The 18,083-nt window shown below is 41.9% G+C and overlaps 1 protein-coding gene across 1 annotated transcript in view; it reads left to right on the top strand.

The window, feature by feature from the left end:
- The window catches only part of LOC139416532 (castor zinc finger 1), a 256,197-nt gene that overhangs the window by 2,674 nt on the left and 235,440 nt on the right, over nt 1-18,083 (top strand). The window lies entirely within an intron of this gene.

Below are 18,083 nucleotides of genomic sequence, written 5' to 3'. Positions count from 1 at the left end.
TGCACCTGTAATTGTTGACAAAACTCTGTGATGTGGAGTGGTACGGGCTTAGTGTGCTTCACATGATCAACAGAAGTTGCAGTGCAGTAAAGTGTTGTTCAGGAGTTAGAGAGAAGAGTGGGTTGAAATTAGGCTAGATGCTGATCTTGGGTCAGTTTAGCATTTTCCTCACTAATGGGGAGAGGAAGCTGATCCTAGATCTTTACCTAGAAGAAACTTACCCCCGGAGCATCAGAGAGACCCCAGAGAGAGAGAGAGACACACACACACACACACACACACACACACACACACACACACACACACACACACACACACACACACACACACACACACACACACACACACACACACACACACACACTTTTCTTCTTCCTCTACTTTCTCCAAATTTACCCCCTTTTTTCGTTGATTGTGTGAAAAAGTGAACGGAAAGACAGGTGAACAGAAGGAAGGACTAAAACAGTACAGTAACATACATACCGTTTTAAGTAATGTAACTTCAATTGTTGGTGTATGGGTGTAATACATCAGGCCTCTTGATTGGATCGCACCATGCCGACACAGGAAGTATTGACTTGTATGCAGTGGCCCTTGGTCGACAGGGTGGTTGAGTCTTCTTGCGTAGTCGTCTGTCTATTGTCATACCTCCAACCTATACATATTCTGTAGACCTATCAGTCAGAGAAACATTCAGGTGTCTAATTCAATCAATCAATCAATCAAATGTATTTATAAAGGCCTTTTTATCTCAGCAGATGTCACAAAGTGCTTATACAGAATCCAGCGTAAAACCGCAAAGAGCAAGCAATGCAGATGTAGAAGCTCAGTGGCTAGGAAAAACCTAGGAAGAAACCTAGAGAGGAACGAGCCTCTGAGGGGTGGCCAGTCCTCTTCTGGCTATGCCCGATGGATATTATAAGAGTACATGGTCATTAAGGCCAGATCGTTCTTCAAGATGTTCAAAAGTTTCTTGATGACCGGCAGGGTCAAATAATAATCACAGTGGTTATAGAGAGTGCAACAGGTCAGCATCTCAGGAGTAAATGTCAGTTGGCTTTTCATAGCCTAGCATTCCGTGGTCGTGACAGCAGGTGCGGTAGAAGGAGAGAGAGGGTCAAAACATCAGGTCTGGAACAAGGTAGCACATCCGGTGAACAGGTCAGGGTTCTATAGCCGCAGGAAGACCAGCAGAAACTGGACCAGCAGCATGATCAGGTGGACTGGGGATGGGTACAGCCAGAAGTTGTCCGGCCAGGTAGTCCTGAGGCATTAACCTAAGGCTCAGGTCCTCCAGGAGGGGAGAGAGAGAGAGGGCAGGAGAGAGATTGGAGAAATAGAGGGAGCAAACTTAAGTTCACACAGGAATTACACCAGATAAAACAAACTGACCCTAGCCCCCCCGGCACATAGACTATTGCAGCATAGATACTGGAGACTGAGACATGGGGGGTTGGGGGACACTGTTGCCCCGTCCAACAATAGCCCCGGACAGGGCCAACCAGGCAGGATATAAACCCACCCACTTTGCCAAAGCACAGCCCCCCACACCACCAAATGGATATCAACACACCACCAACTTGCTACCCTGAGACAAGGCGGAGTATAGGCCACAAAAATCTCCCCTACTGCACAAGCCCGAGCAGGTGCAAAACCAGACAGCAAAATCACGTCAGTGACTCAACACACTCAAGTCGAGTATAGTGAAAAATCCTGGCACGAAGTGATATACCCCTCCTAGGGATGGCATGGGAGAGCACTAGCAAGCCAGTGACTCAGCCTCCGTAATAGGGTCAGAGGCAGAGAATCCCAGTGGAGAGAGGGGAGCCGGCCAGACAGAGAATGCAAGGGTGATCCGTCACTCCAGTGCCTTGCAGTTCACCTTCACACCCCTGAGCCAGACTATACTCAGTCATAGGACCTACTGAAGAGATGAGTCTTCAGTAAAGACTTAAAGGTAGAGACTGAGTCTGCGTTTCTCACATGGATTGGCAGACCATTCCAGACCATTTCACGAAAATGGATTGGAGAAAGCCCTGCCTCCAGCTGTTTGCTTAGAAATTCTAGGAACAATAAGGAGGCCTGCATCTTGTAAACGTAGCGTACGTGTTGGTATGTAAGGTAGGACCAAATCGGAGAGATGGGTAGGAGCAAGTCCAAGTAATGCTTTGTAGGTTAGCAGTAAAACCTTGAAATCAGCTATAGTCTTAACAGGAAGCCTGTGTAGCAATGGAGTAAGAGGCGAGCACTGGAGTAATATGATCGGATTTTGAGGTTCTAGTCAAGATTCTAGCAGCCGTGTTTAGCACTAGCTGAAGTTTATTTACTGCTTTATCCGGGTAGCCAGAGAGTAGAGCATTGCAGTAGACTAATCTTGTTTTTGTCTTTTGCAGAAAAACATTTCAGATTTTTGCAATGTTACAAATATGGAGACAAGCTGCTCTTCGTATACTTTTGGTATGTTTGTCAAAAGAGAGATCAGGGTCCAGAGTAACGCTGAGGTTCTTCACAGTTTTATTTGAGGCATCACATCAAACAGCAGATCTCTTTGTTTCTTGGGACCTAGAACTAGCACCTCTGTTTTGTCCGAGTTTTAAATGTAAAAAATGTATTCTCAAGTAAGTATCTGTCAAGGTTTTGCAGAATGAACCCTGTGTGTGTCAGACCTGTGGTTCAAATGCTATTTTAAATCTTTCAATGTTAGCTTTAGCATTCCTGCAGTGCCAGATGGGCAGGGTTTGCACTTTTGCAACTACTCTATTGGTTCCATTGTGCCAGACAAGCTCAGTCAAGCTCAGCTCAAGTATTTAAGATGATTTCAAATAGTATTTGAATCCAGGTCTGGTGTGTGTTCCTTTCCAGTTTGACCTTGGCTCTGGACCTGCAGGTCTTTGATGTCAAAACAAATGTTAATAATCTCAGGCTGCAATTTGACAGGCCTCAAGAGCTAATACTATTGTTTTCTCACACTTGAACTCCCTCAATTGCCCCATGTAATGATTTTGTATCCAAATTCACACCACACAACAACGTCCATTCGGTCTCGACTTGTAAAATCTACTGCCCTCGACACATACAGTAGTACAAGTGCAAATAGTGCTTGTGTTTTTAATCATCATTATTGTTTTTATTTTAGTGCTGGGGAAATGTCCTTTTTGCATGCTTGATCAACCAGTAGAGAAATCCATTATAATAGAGGCTCAAGGTGAATTGCATCCCGAGCAATCTTTCCCTCTTCGAGTGAAGGAATTTTCCCGGGCAAAATAAACAAATCACACAGACAACAGTAATATAGGGTTGATTTTGAAGGCATGAAATAACTATCGATTAAATCCTTCAGTTCATAGATGGTAATGGCCTTTTTGGTAATTTGTTCTAGGCCCTTTCAATACAGAGGAGAGAGGGAGAGAGAGAGAGAGAAAGATGGAGGATGCAGGGGTGTGTGTGAGAGAGAGAGAGAGAGAGAGAGAGGGGTAGAAGGATGCAGGTTAGAAAAAAAGAGAGCGACGAGGAAGAGAGCTCACAAGACCGAGAAAGGGACATGCTGCCCCTTTCCGAGCTCATTATCATTCTTAATAAGTCTTAAGGAAAGAAGGAGCATTGAGTGTAAATGCACGGTAATCCTAACACTGGCCAAGGTTAGTGGGGACGTCAGCACATGCACACTGTTCCCAGCTGGCTGCTTTGGGACAGGGGAGGGGAAAAAGGAGGAAGAGAGTTAAGCATAGACGCTCAAGGAGAAAGGTGTCATTAAGGTCCTTCTTTCGAGCCTGTGCCTTTGAGTAACACTTATCATAAGACCTGCCGGTATAATGCGTTATGATGCAGTTATAATGCATTGCATCATTTATAATTTATGCCCTTATGTCTTATAATCATCTACTAATGACACATAGACATAACATATGATAAACTTTTTATAAGACGTGAGGTTCAAACAACTTATAAAGCATTCGTATAATGTCACCTGCCTTTCCGACTGATGTATGACCTGGAGCTGATTAACGCGGTGGCAGTCGATGATCTTACCTAGCAACCATGTAGTAAACAGTCCCGTATCAGATTTAAATCAATTGGTTTAGAAGATTTGTCTTGGCTGTTTTCCCTACCAATCAATTGCATTACTCGTTAATCATATAGATATTGAGGTCACTTCTGTTGGATATGTGTATGTACTTTGAATGTAACTTTATTCTGTAATAGGTGAATATCTATATTCTTATTCCTATACCAGATGTTACATATGATGTGGCATTTGAGTTATGTTAAAGGTGAAATCTGGGATTCAAACAACAACAACAAAGCGGCCCCCCCACCATTATTTCGGGGTAAGCAGCAATGTAACCAATTTCAAATTCATAGTCAGCGCTATGGATGCAAGGACCATCCATGTGATCAAAATGATCGTTTTAACAATAAAATAAAAAAAATATATAACTATATAACGTTCACAATAACGTTGATTACAAGCAATGGATTAAAACAAGCTTAGCCTATATTTTGGGTTCTGATGGGGTAAGACAGTTGAACAAAACCCATGAAGCATTTATACGTTTTATTCTTCAAGAGTCAATGTCTATAGTCATTAATTTAAAAGTTTAAATGGATGTACCAATCCCAGATTGCCTCGTTAAAGAAAAAAAAAGAAGCAAACCATGTGACTTCTTATAGGGCTTTAAAGAAGTGGCAGCAACTACATGCTTATGCCAAGCTGTTGGGTGTGGTCCAAAAGGTGAGTGGTAAAATGTGTTGGCTAAATCGGTGCCAAATTAACTCATTAGACGGATTGCCAACCACTTGGAGTGTCCAATTGCTGCATTTGTTTAGTGTATAGACACAAGGTCAGCCTTGAATTCCGGATATTGTTTTATACACCCCTCCCTCCACCCAAATTCAAGGCAGTGCACGTGCACAACATACTGTGTAATCTGTGTTTCGTCATTCATCAGTTAAATGAATCAGACATCTGATGACATAACATGACAGGCTTATGTTAAACCATGTTATAACCATCCCAGTTCACGTAATTCTCTTTTAGCACCAACTTATAGCAACTACTTGAGTCGACTGAAGCTTTGGAAGTGCTGAGCTTAATAAATCTCCTTATTGTATGCAGTCACTGGACGAAAGCACCAGGTATATGAGCAAAACTTTCAATATCAAACTAGCTAAACTTTTGAATTATCATATCACATGAACTGCTTATTCTAGACCTTGAATTAGTTTAGAGCTAAATTGTAATGTAATGTTAGTGTTCATGTTTGGTTGAAGTGCTTTGTCTTTCTGTCACATGTCTGTGAGGCAGTAGTGTTGAGAGTTTAGTTGGTCTGTTTGAGAATGAACAGGCAGGGAGGGTAACAATCAAACAAGCGAATGAAAAATGATCCGATGGGATAAGAATGAGAGGTGCCCTTTTGTCTTGTTCCAGAGTAATGACATCTCTGCGTCTCTCTGTCACGTAAAGATGATTTACCCACACACAGATGTTCTCAGCCTAGTTGCTCGTGAACCTGCACCATTTTGTTCTATTTTTTGCCCTTTTAAAGGTTAGGAGTGAAATTCAAAGACTTCCCCCTACTGTAAGTTTAACTCCCCTCAATCAACATTGTGCCGTTGACGTGCTGTTATTGTCTTGACTGGGAATGTGGAGAGAGCACGGAGCAGGACTGGGATTGGGCAGGTATGGCTGCTGTGTGTGTGCACACGTGTTGAGGATGTTACATCAGTACTAAGATACCTGTAGGAGTATCTCTCTGGCAATAGCTACCCACCCCCACCCCCTCCTCAGTTTTGGTTGTTGGTTGGGGCTCGGTTGACAACCGGCTCCCTTGCCCCGCCCACCCCCCAACCCCAAGGGAGCCTGGGAGGCAAAGAGACATCACCATGGTGATTAGAAACACAGCACCCCCACACAGTGGCAGTGGTCCATTGTGACTGGCGTGCGTTGAGGTGAGAGGGAACAAAATGTCACATCAACAGGTTTTTTCATGTGTTTTTGTTTTTGCCATAATACTCAGTGGGATTGTTCGGGCTCGGATTCATCTGCTCAACTACACACCGTAGAGACTGCCGGAGCGAGGGGAACTAGTGTAAAAAAAATATGAAATAAAGAGAGGGAAATGGAAAATCAGCGAAATCAACATTACAACCACTGGACAAACATGCATGTTTGTCGATTGAACAAAGTATCATTTTAAGCCAAGGTAAAATAATGAAACCAGATTGATGCGATAATGGTTAAATTACTGAATCGTAGTGTAGAATCGAACCCATGCGCGTAACATTGACAACTCTACAAGGTGTCAAAAGCATTCCACAGGGATGCTGGCCCATGTTGACTCCAATGCTTCCCAAAGTTGTGTCAAGTTGGCTGGATGTCCTTTGGGTGGTGGACCATCCCTGATACACACGGGAAACGGTTGAGAGTGAAAAACCCAGCAGCGTTGCAGTTCTTGACACACTCAAACCGGTGCACTTGTCACCTATTAGCAGGGCTCCCGAGTGGCGCAGCGGTCAAGGCACTGCATCTCAGTGCAACAGGCGTAACTACCGTCCCTGGTTCGAGACCACGCGGTGTCTCATCCGGCGGTGATCAGGAGTCCCATAGGGCGGCGCACAATTGACCCAGCATCGTCACTTGAAATCTGTTACTCTACATCCATCAAATGAGTAGATAAAGCATGTGTGGTTGGAGGTGTGTATGCTGGGTGAAGAACATTCAGAAATCTCTTCCATTGCCTGTGAGCATCAGAGGTGCACCAGTTGTATACACAGCTCGAGCAAGACATTCATCAGCATTCCTCTGACTACGTTCCTCCATTGAGTCAAAAAACCTTATTCCAGGAGGACCATGAGCTGTTGCTATCGATAAGGTGTCGATAGCACCTCAAATGGAAGTAGATGGACTTTTGTCAGAGGTTGCTTGTTGTGAGCGCCGAGGGAACTTTATGCACTTGGCCAGATGATTCTGCATCTTTCTTGCATTCTTCACATATGATTCAGATAGTGCCCGTGGCATTTTCCTGTGAAGATTAAAAAACAATTTGTTAAAAAATACAATTCCATGTACAGATAAATAGTTAAGCAGTTAGATTAAACATATCCTTTGTAAGATACATGTTTTAAAATGAAACATGTATGGAAACAGGTGAATTAACACTCCTCAGTTAGCAGGCTCAAGCAAGCTAAAACCCACATGGAGGCAAAAACTAACTAGCAGAAAAACTAGTTAGAATTGATTTTAACACACTTTGATGTAGGGTACTATTTACTAGTTAACAAAAAAATAATGTATGTCATATAAAATATATTCACCCCACCCAGTATTGTAATCAAAACTTACCAGAAAGCATGTAGTCCTTGGCTCAGTCAGTGTAGTAGTGTGGGCTCAATAGCATATCATTAGTGTGTAAGATCTTGAGAATCAGCTGTACATGTGATGAGAGAGTGCACTGCACATGTGATGAAAGAATCCACTGTTCATGCAGAGGGTTGCAATTCCATTGAATTGGGGAAAGTTTAACCAAAATATGCCACAAGAACTAGAATTGCCTTATGTGTATCCCATAAGCAAAATTTAAGCAAAATTCCCAAAATTCCAGGACTTAACTTCCCATGGAAATTTTACGGACAGTTTCCGACCCTTTGCAACCCTAATTTAAGCTAGAGATATCAGTTTTTTTTTGCATTAGATTTGTCTCTGTCCACTGCATCTGGCAAACTTCTGCATCTGCGGTGAAAGGTGGCAGAGCTGGTGTTTGTCGCACCATGAGACATCCCTAAAATCTGTCTTCTCACGAAAACGTCTGTTGCGTCCGAACAGTTTGACCTCTAAAATGACCACTCTATGACCACCCCACGACACCCAAGTGTCAGGAGACTCATCTGAAGTTGGTGTCGAAGGAAAGAAATTCCACAAATGAACTTTTAACAAGGCACACCTTAATTGAAACGCATTCCAGGTGACTACCTCATAAAGCTGGTTGAGAGAATGCCAAGAGTGTGCAAAGGTGTCATCAAGGCAAAGGATGGCTACTTTGAAGAATCTCAAATATAAAATATATTTCGATTTGTTTATACTTTTTGGTTACTATATTATTCCATATGTGCTATTTCAAAGTGTTGATGTCTTCACTATTTTTCTACAATGTATAAAATAGTAAAAATCAAGAAAAACCCTTGAATGAGTTGGTGTGTCCACATTTTTTACTTGTACTGTATATACCTGTATACCCAAAGGGGTCCTAAAATTACAAATCAAATAGCTTAATGATCCAGAGTATGGCCGTCTTAAAACAATAACATTTGTCAGTTTTGAACCACCCCCACCCCACACTTAGATTTACAGGGGTTAATCTTTTGTCTTGCCCATTCACCATCTCAATGGCGCTCATACTCAATCCATGTCTCAATTGTTTCAAGGCTTAAAATCCTTCTTTAACCTGTCTCTTCTCCTTCATCTACACTGATTGAAGTGAATTTAACAAGTTTAAACATCAATAAGGGATCATAGCTTTCACCTGGATTCACCTGGTCAGTCTATGTCATGGAAAGAACAGGTGTTCCTAATGTTTTGTACACTCAGTGTATATAGACAGGGTGACCTAATTCTAGTTCATGGCCCCTGTTCACAAAGAGTCTGAGTAAGAGTGCTGATTTAGGATCAGTTTATCCTTTAAATCACAATGAATAAGTCAAGAAGGACCTGATCTTAGATCAGCACTCCTACTCTGAGACGCTTCATAAATGCGTGCTTTGCACTCCTACTCTCAGACACTATGAATACAGGCCCAGATTATAGTTCCTCCACTAGGGGCAGCAGGCCCAAATACAAGCACCCCGAGCACATCTAATAGATACAGAGACCCCCACTCTAGCTGGAGCTCACTTGTCAATGTCCTGGTGAGGAGACATTAGTCTCCTCAATAAGACATTGAATATGAAACAAAATAAAAAATGTGTCTGAACTAAAATAGGTATGCAATGAAAAAAGGGGGTATGACACATTCAAATTCACTAGTTTACACAGGTACAGGGCAAACAAAAAGTATAGCCCCAGTCATTACAACTGAGACTTTTCAATATTGATTTAGATGTTAATATTGATAATCGTTGGTAATATTTAATAACTCTATACTGCTACATTTCAAATCGTTTTTGCCTGACTACTCACAGCAGCATGCCCTGCTATGTACTACTACTGTGGCAATTCATTAGTGTATGTTAATATCCTTCAAACGCTCACTTGATGCTGACCTTTGGCCTTTGGGAAGGTAGTAGGGCAGTAGGTCTGTGGCCATAGAGCCAGGGTGGTGAGGGAGACTAGTTGAAGAAAGGCAGCAGGTTTTGCCGTAACCCCAGTGAAGATGGGGGCCGTTTCCTGTGACAGGCGCATTGATGCCCTTGGCCCCTAGGGTTAGAAGGCGAGGTCACCTCTCTGCCAGAGGGCACTAGGGGGTGGCATCAGACACACAGCTCCACGTCTGGCACGCTGGCACCATGTGGCATTGCGTGGCACCGCTCCTGGCCTCTGGACCTATAGTTGGAAGCAGACCTGTTGTTCCTATATGAATAACCTAGTGTCATCTATGTTTTCTCTCGGGGTCTACACAAGTGTTACTTTGTGTTTGCCAGTCATAATGGTATTACCATTATTTTAGGAAATAAATGTTTCTATCTGAAAATAGTTACATTTGAATCTTTCAGTTAGTCGTTAACATGTTTGTTAGTGATTAACGTGCACAGTAAAATTGCAAGAGTTGATTTAACTTCCATGGAGTCAAATTCAACTCTATTTTGTGGTTTATATTGTCCCACCCCCATTTTGAAGAAAAATGACTCTGGTCAAGGTGTATATTTTTTTTGTTGAGTTAAAAACTAAATAGAGTGAATATCCAACTCTCAGGGAGTTCACTAATTTGAACTCCAATTGCCATTTCATTAACTCCCATGCCATTTTACACTTCTCTTTGTTGTTTTGAATTAAGAATCAACTCCATCAGAGTACACTCTAGTTTAGTAGTTTACTACCTTTTAACACTAGTGAGTTAGGCCCTGAGCCAATTGAATGTTAGGGTTAACACCAGTAATCATGATGTCTAATATCTTATGATATCCAGCCTGATGGACATCCAACAATCGGAACTTTACATCTGCCAGAATATGCTGTCAAAGTGATTGCTAAACTGGAAGGTACAGTATACTCGAGACGGACGACCTAGCCCCATCACTCAGCTATTTTGAGAAACAGGAGCGGGGAGGCGGTTTGTAATTGTTTTAACCACTGATTGCCCTTTTAAGAATGGGAAGTATGCAAATAGCACACAGAACGGATCTACCACTTCTCTGGCTTGCTTTCAATGAGAATGACAGATATATACTCTAACTTACATATCAACATACAGCGATCATACTACATATTGCGGAAATGAACACTGTCGAATCAACTCTGATTTTCTTTTTAAATGAGTTAATAAAAACATTTACACAGTGAATTGAACACATGTATGGGGATACTGACTCTGGTTACTCTTAATGGAGTTAAAAGTACTCCGTCCCAATGACCTCCAATTATCAACACGAGCTCCAGGGAATATTCACTCTGTTGAGGGGCTAAGATAACTCCTGTAGAGTCAATTTAACAAAGAAATGTTAAAACTATGATTCCAACTTGCCTTGATTTACTGTGTGTGACTCCTGTACTTAAACCGCTTCTTCATGTATAAAAATACACAATTCTGTCTAGGGAGAGCCTGTTTTGAACCTCTCCAAACCCCCAACCTTACCAAATAGATGCAGAGATGCAGGTCCTGGGAGAGTTTTCTATTTGGAGGCCTGATTTGACTTGGACCTCAACCACAACTGAGCCTGTCTCAATCAGCCCCGTGTTGTAATCCCACTTCCTCTCGGTTCAGCAAGTAAATAAAAAATGTTGCGTTTATTAGAATACAGCTTGCCAGAAGGGACTCTTCTCTCTCCCTCCTTTCCTATAGCTACTCCAGTAATTAGCAAATTGATTAGGAGAACTTCAACACACCTCCTTGGCTTCTTATCTTGCCGTTCTAGGACAATATTGTTGTGCCGTGGGACGGCGTAAATATTTTAAGGGAAACTCTCGGCGAATCTCATTAAATGGCTATGGGGCAGAGCAGCTGTCTCCTGCTGAAGGTCCCAGCCAATTTTCTAAACTGTGATTAAAGAAAAGTTTTGGATTATTTAAACATGCCATGTCCTGTGGGTTTTGCTCGGTGCCACTGAAGTCCTTACTGACTTTTCAGAGACTTTTCTCTCCCCCTCCTCGGTAGTCTGTATCTCTCCTCCTCTCACCTTGGATACATTAGTCTGAAATCACCAGGGTGATGAAGCTTTGAAAGCGGTGGTCATTCTGTAATGGCGTGTACGAAATGTGACAAAGACCTCTTTTTTTTATGTACAAATGCTAATTCTTTTTTTTTTACCCCCATCCCAAAGCTGCAGAGGGGAAAGACTTGGTAGCAATTTGGCAGATAATCAAATTGCATTTTAAATGGAGCCGTTTAAAGATGACTGGAGTCTGCTCTCAGGAAGACACAGTGGCACAAATTAAGATGGAATAAGCTGCTGTGTGTTGAAAGGAACAATACAACAAAATCCTCATCACAATAGTTGGATGCATTTATGTAAATGGACAACTTACAATATTGGATTTGTGCTTTTTAATTAGTTAAAAGGAACCCAGGTATACAATCAAGCTTGTTTTTGTAAATGCAGACAAGAATACTGTTTTTCTTTTAATTATGATTTTGCCCTGGTGAAGTGTCACTTTTTCCTCCGTGTCCTCACAATTTAACTAATTGAAGGAAAATGCTAACAAACAAGACATGATTGGTTAACGGATGTGGCACCTTGGAAACATTCTGCTCTTAATTTCAGATTTCGGCCTGGCAGAAACGGCAAACTGCGCTCGAGTATGTTTGTCTACAAAACTGTGCTTAGGAGCTGTCCCCCCACATTTGGTATACATCATTAAGTTCTTCATAGCCAATCAAATTGTCCATTCACACGGCATTCCAGAACATATTAGTGACATCTCGTTAGCAGAAAACAGATAACTGACACACAAAAAATTGGGAAACAGGCCTGAATTGTTTATCCCTCAGAATAACTAGAAAGGGTGATTCTCACGAATTGATGAAATGGGATTTAAGTTCCCTCAAAGCCCGTCTTCCTCTGTTGCCCTCTTTGTCCCTCTATGTCCCTCTGAAAAGAAAACACTCACCAAATGAGCTGTTTACTGTTCAACACCCCTCTTGCTCTGGCTATATTTCCTGTTCACTTTAGCATTTATTCTGGGAACCAATACAGCCATCAAAACGGTTTAATATCTATAAAAAAGCCATAACGGGCATCACAACAAGTGGTGCTTGACTTGTAAGTTTAAAGGCTTCTTAATTGGCTGTCATTTTCCGACTCTTCAGCAGCCGCTGCTGTAGAACTGTCTGTTTTAAGGCCTGTAAAATGCATAGGATAACAATGTGAGACAGAAACTCGGTACAGTACATAGCGAATGATGTGCTGTATTTCCTCGGGTGTGTTTCAATCTTAGCCCTGTTTCCATTTGAATTTCCTAATTGACTGGTAGCTATAGTGATAAGTTTGACCTGAACTCAGTGATGCACATGAGAGGAAACCATGTCAACCCCGTGACCTCATACATTGATACCCGGATCCAGGAGAATTCCCCTGAGATCCTTTACTATGATACAACTAGACAGTGTCTATGTTTTTACTTTGAATTTGTGGTCAGAATTACCTAAATAGGCTCCAAAGTGCATAATGAGACATTGGTTCCCCAGAGAAAAGAGTAAACTTTCGGAAAACTAGCTGTCAGTACTAAGTAACAGTGTGCAATCAGCATTAGGGCTCTAACCACCCAGTTTTTAATACAGTATATACATATGAGGTGAGTAATACAAGATATGTAAACATTATTAAAGTGACATTAAAGTAACTAGTGTTCCATTTAGTAAAGTGGCCAATGATTTCAAGTCTTTGCAGCAGCCTCTCTGTGTTAGTGATGGCTGTTTAACAGTCTGATGGCTTGAGATAGAAGCTGTTTTTTAGTCTCTCGGTCCTACCTTTGATTCACCTGTACTGACCTCGTCTTCTGGATGATAGCGGGGTGAGCAGGCAGTGGCTCGGGAGGTTGTTGTCCTTGATGATATTTTTGGCCTTCCTGTGACATCTGGTGCTGTAGGTGTCCTGGAGGGCAGGTAGTTTGCCCCCGGTGATGCGTTGTGCTGACCGCACCACCCTCTGGAGAACCCTGCGATTGTGGGCAGTGCAGTTGCCGTACCAGGCGGAGATACAGCCCGACAGGATGCTCTCAATTGTGTATCTGTAGAAGTTGGTGAGGGTTTTAGGTGACAAGTCTTCTTCACCACACTGTCTGTCTGGGTTTCAGTTTGTCAGTGATGTGTACGCCGAGGAACTTCAACCTTTACACCTTCTCCACTGTGGATAGGGGGGTGCTCTCTCTGCTGTTTCCTGAAGTCCACGATCATCTCCTTTGTTTTTTTTACATTGAGTGAGAGGCTATTTTCCTGGCACCACACTCCCAGAGCCCTCATATACTCCTCATCGTTATTGGTAATCAAGCCTACTACTGTTGTGTCATCTGCAAACTTGATGGTTGAGTTGGAGGCCTGTTTGGCCATGCATTCATGGGTGAACAGGGAGTACAGAAGGGGGCTGAGCACGTACCCTTGTGGGGCCCCAGTGTTGAGAATCAGCCAAATGGAGATGTTGTTTCCTGCCTTCACCACCTGGGGCGGCCCTTCAGGAAGTCCAGGAACCAATTGCACAGGGCGGGGTTCAGACCCAAGGCCTCAAGCTTAATGATGAGCTTGGAGGGTGCTATGATGTTAAATACTGAGCTATAGTCAATGAACAGCATTCTTACATAGGTATTCCTCTTGTCCAGATGGGATAGGGCAGTGTGCAGTGTGATGGCGATTGAATTGTCTATGGACCTATTGGGGCGGTAAGCAAATTGGAGTGAGTCTAGGGTGACAGGTAAGGTGGAGGTGATATGATCCTTGACTAGTCTCTCAAAACACTTCATGATGACAGAAGTGAGTGCTATGGGGCGATAGTCATTTAGTTCAGTTACCCTTGCATATTATTCATATTAGTCCGTATTATATGGCAAGAACAGCTCAAATAAGCAAAGAGAAACGACAGTCCATCATTACTTTAAGACATGAAGGTCAGTCAATACGGACAATTTCAAGAGCTTTGAAAGTTTCTTCAAGTGCTGTTGCAAAAACCATCAAGCGCTATGGTGAAACTGGATTCTCATGAGGACTGCCACAGGAAAGGAAGACCCAGAGTTACCTTAGAATAACTGCAGCCCAAATAAATGCTTCACAGAGTTCAAGTAACAGACACATCTCAACATCAACTGTTCAGAGGAGACTGCGTGAATTCATGGTCGAGTTGCTGCAAAGAAACCACTACTTAAGGCCACCAATAAAAAGAAGAGACTTGATTGGGCCAAGAAACACGAGCAATGAACATTAGACATCTGTCCTTTGGTGTGACGAGTCCAGATTTTATATTTTTGGTTCCAACTACCGTGTCTTTGTGAGACGCAGAGTAGGTGAACGGATGATCTCCGCATGTGTGGTTCCCTGCCGTGACGCATGGGGAGGTGTGATGGTGTGGGGGTGCTTTGCTGGTGACACTGTCGGTGATTTATTTAGAAATCAAGTAACACTTAACCAGCATGACTACAACAGCATTCTACAGTGATACTCTATCCCATCTGGTTTGGGCTTAGTGGGACTATTATTTGTTTTTCAACAGCACAATGTCCCAAAACACACCTCCAGGCTGTGTAAGGACTATTTGACCAAGAAGGAGAGTGATTGTGCTGCATCAGATGACCTGGCCTCCACAATCTCCCGACCTCAACTCAATTGAGATAGTTTAGGATGAGTTGGACCGCAGAGTGAAGGAAAAGCAGACAACAAGTGCTCAGCATATGTGGAAACTCCTTCAAGACTGTTGGATTCCAGGTGAAGCTGGTTGAGATAATGCCAAGTGTGTGCAAAGCTGTCATCAAGGCAAAGGGTGGCTCCTTTGAAGAATCTAAAGTATATTTTGATTTGTTTAACACTTTTTTGGTTACTACATGATTCCATATGTGTTATTTCATAGTTTTGATGTCTTCACTATTATCATTTAATGTAGAAAATAGTAGAAATAAAGAATAACCCTTGAATTAGTAGGTGTGTCCAAACGTTTGACTAGTACTGTGTAAATATATATATATATATGTTTGCGTGTGTGCATTTATAGTTTTGTACTGGTTTCCTATGTTATCATAAGCTGTGAAGTTGTGTTATAGGCCTACTGTTTATGTTTTGAATGACTCAGCAAGAACCAATAATGATGCAGGAAGCAACCGGCCAGACCTGCTAGTCATGGGTAAAAAAACGAGTATTCTATTTACCTCCCTGAATGTTTTTCTTTTACTTGTACGTATTGTTAAATCCACTTCAATCTTTGTAGATAAATGGGAGACAGGTTAAAGAAGGGTTTTTAAGCCTTGAGATAATTGAGACATGGATTGTGTATGTATGCCATTCAGAGGGTGAATGGGCAAGACCTAAAGATTGAAGTGCCTTTGAACGGGGTAAGGTAGTAGGTGCAAAGTGCACCGGTTTATGTCAAGAACTGCAATGCTGCTGGGTTTTTTATGCTCAACAGTTTCCTGTGTGTATTAAGAATGGTGCACCACCCAAAGGACATCCAGCCAACTTCACACAACTGTGGGATGCATTGGAGTCATCCCTGTGGAACGCTTTTGACACCTTGTAGTGTCCATGCCCCGTCGAATTGAGGCTTTTCTGAGGGCAAAAGGGGTGGGTGCAACTCAACCTTAGGAAGTGTTTGGTGTGCACAGTGTTTTAAACTGAAAGAACTTGTCCCGATTGGTGTTTTTAAATCACTGATGAAGGATTTTGAGGCTGATTCCCTGACCTTTTTAATTAGCTGTTTTATACTCTTGTGAATTCAATGGTTTTTACTAGATTACTTGTAGTTTTTCATGTTGTCTGTCTGTCTGTAATTTTTTTGTAATGACTTGGTGCTGCCTATCTTGTCCAGGGCGCTCTAGAAAAAGAGATTTTAATCTTAACGAGCCCTTCCTGGTTAAATAAAGGTTAAATACAAATAATAAATAAAAAAGTGTATATCACTGACATTTAGTGCCTTTAAATGAGAGATTACCATATCTGGACTGTGATACATATGATTTGCATTTGACACAGCTCTTTCCTTATGGGATTGATTTGAAAATATTGTTCCAAGGATAATGGTACAGGGGGAAATGGATTGATCAAGTGGATGATCATAAAACTGAGATCAATATTGGGGTGTGAATTTATTTTTGAACCTTTTTGAACCTGAATGTAGCATCATTTATGATGTATATGGATACACTTCCTATTAGAGACAAAGCATGGACTATACTGCACCTTCACAGAGATAAATAAAGATGAATGAATGCATATATTAGCAATCAGGGCATTTCCGGATGATGTTACCTACCAGTGTATTTCACTTGCCATACCTGCTGCTAAGTGACTTTTCTATAACATAATGCAGGTAATCCTAAGCATTTATCAATGTTAATGTATTGACTATGAAGGTATTACTGTCTGTAGTCTAAGTTATTATTCTGATACGAGGTGATACCAGATAGAATATGCTTACATCTACACGCTACAGTATTACCAAGGGCAGCTAAGGGCTGAAAATCTTGTGCTGGAAATCTTCCTCTAATTACTGTGAAGATCTTCAAATCCCAGTCCCACTGCTGCAAATTAAGTTATTACAAGTATTTTTTTTATTTATGGAAAAAATTGTAGCTTCTTAGACGAATAGGCTCTTGTTTTACAGGGAGGAAGGCACTCTTTTTAAAATAGAAAAATCCTGACTTGGTGAAAGTTTTATTTAATAGGGACTTAAAGCTTTGGGATTTGACCTTTATTTAACTAGGCAAGTCAGTTAAGAACAAAATCATATTTTCAATGACGGCCTAGGAACAGTGGGTTGTTCAGGGGCAGAACAACAGATTTTTACCTTGTCAGCTCGGGGATTTGATTATTGCAACCTTTCGGTTACTAGCAAAAATATAAATGGGTTTTAAATATTTTGCTTCAGAATCAGGCAAAGACCCAGTCCTGGCTCTTATGAATTTGTATTTGTTTCAGCAATAATGAGTTGGGAAGACACTGTCATTGTTTGAAGTTATGAGACAAAGACTAAAGGTAATGCAGTGGGAGGTTTTCTAAGTTGTTCTAAATTGTCTGAAACTGAAGAATGAAAAATCACAGTTTCTAAGAATTAGTTTTATTAATAGTTCATTCTTTGATAGCTGGTGAACATGCATGCAGTATTAATCTTGGCTCAGCATACCATTGATGTTTAGGGGCAGTGTGTGTGTTTGTGTGTCTCTACACGTGTATAAGTGCGCATGTATGTGTGTAACACAAAGCTCTGTCAACAACGACCACACCCTCTGATCCACCTCCAGGATATTTGTTTTCCTCGTGCATTAGAGGCCCCAATACCGGGTGCCATATGACTCTGCTGGCACAGTCCCTCACTTGCCATCTCCAATCCTCTTACAGGAACAAAATAGAAGGAATTGCCTCTTGATCCCCCAAATGCCATCAGTTTTGTCAGTACCAAGATATACTGTGCAGCGTTTATTTTAATGTCTTAATAGACACTCTCACACACAGTTATTCCAAGGAAAAGTGTCCTTCATGTTGGGCCCCTGGCACACTGACAATAAAATATGGGCAATTTTCAGGTGGGGATGGCACTGTAGGAACGACGGTCAGGTAACCGCTGACGAGCTGTGGTCCTCTATAATGAACCCCCTACATTGGAGATGGTCGCCGGGAGTGTGGTTCTTCTGTGTAGGCAGAAGGTGCAATAGTGGGTATTAGATGAGGATTACGTAACTGTGGCCACAGTGTAAGAAGTTTCAGGCGCTCTGCCCAAAACATGTCATGGACTACTGCCATGTA

This window comes from Oncorhynchus clarkii, chromosome 9, assembly GCF_045791955.1.
Source record: "Oncorhynchus clarkii lewisi isolate Uvic-CL-2024 chromosome 9, UVic_Ocla_1.0, whole genome shotgun sequence".
In the NCBI taxonomy this organism is placed as follows: domain Eukaryota; kingdom Metazoa; phylum Chordata; class Actinopteri; order Salmoniformes; family Salmonidae; genus Oncorhynchus; species Oncorhynchus clarkii.
Note: the sequence above shows the minus strand (reverse complement) of the source record. Positions and strands in the feature narration are given on the sequence as shown.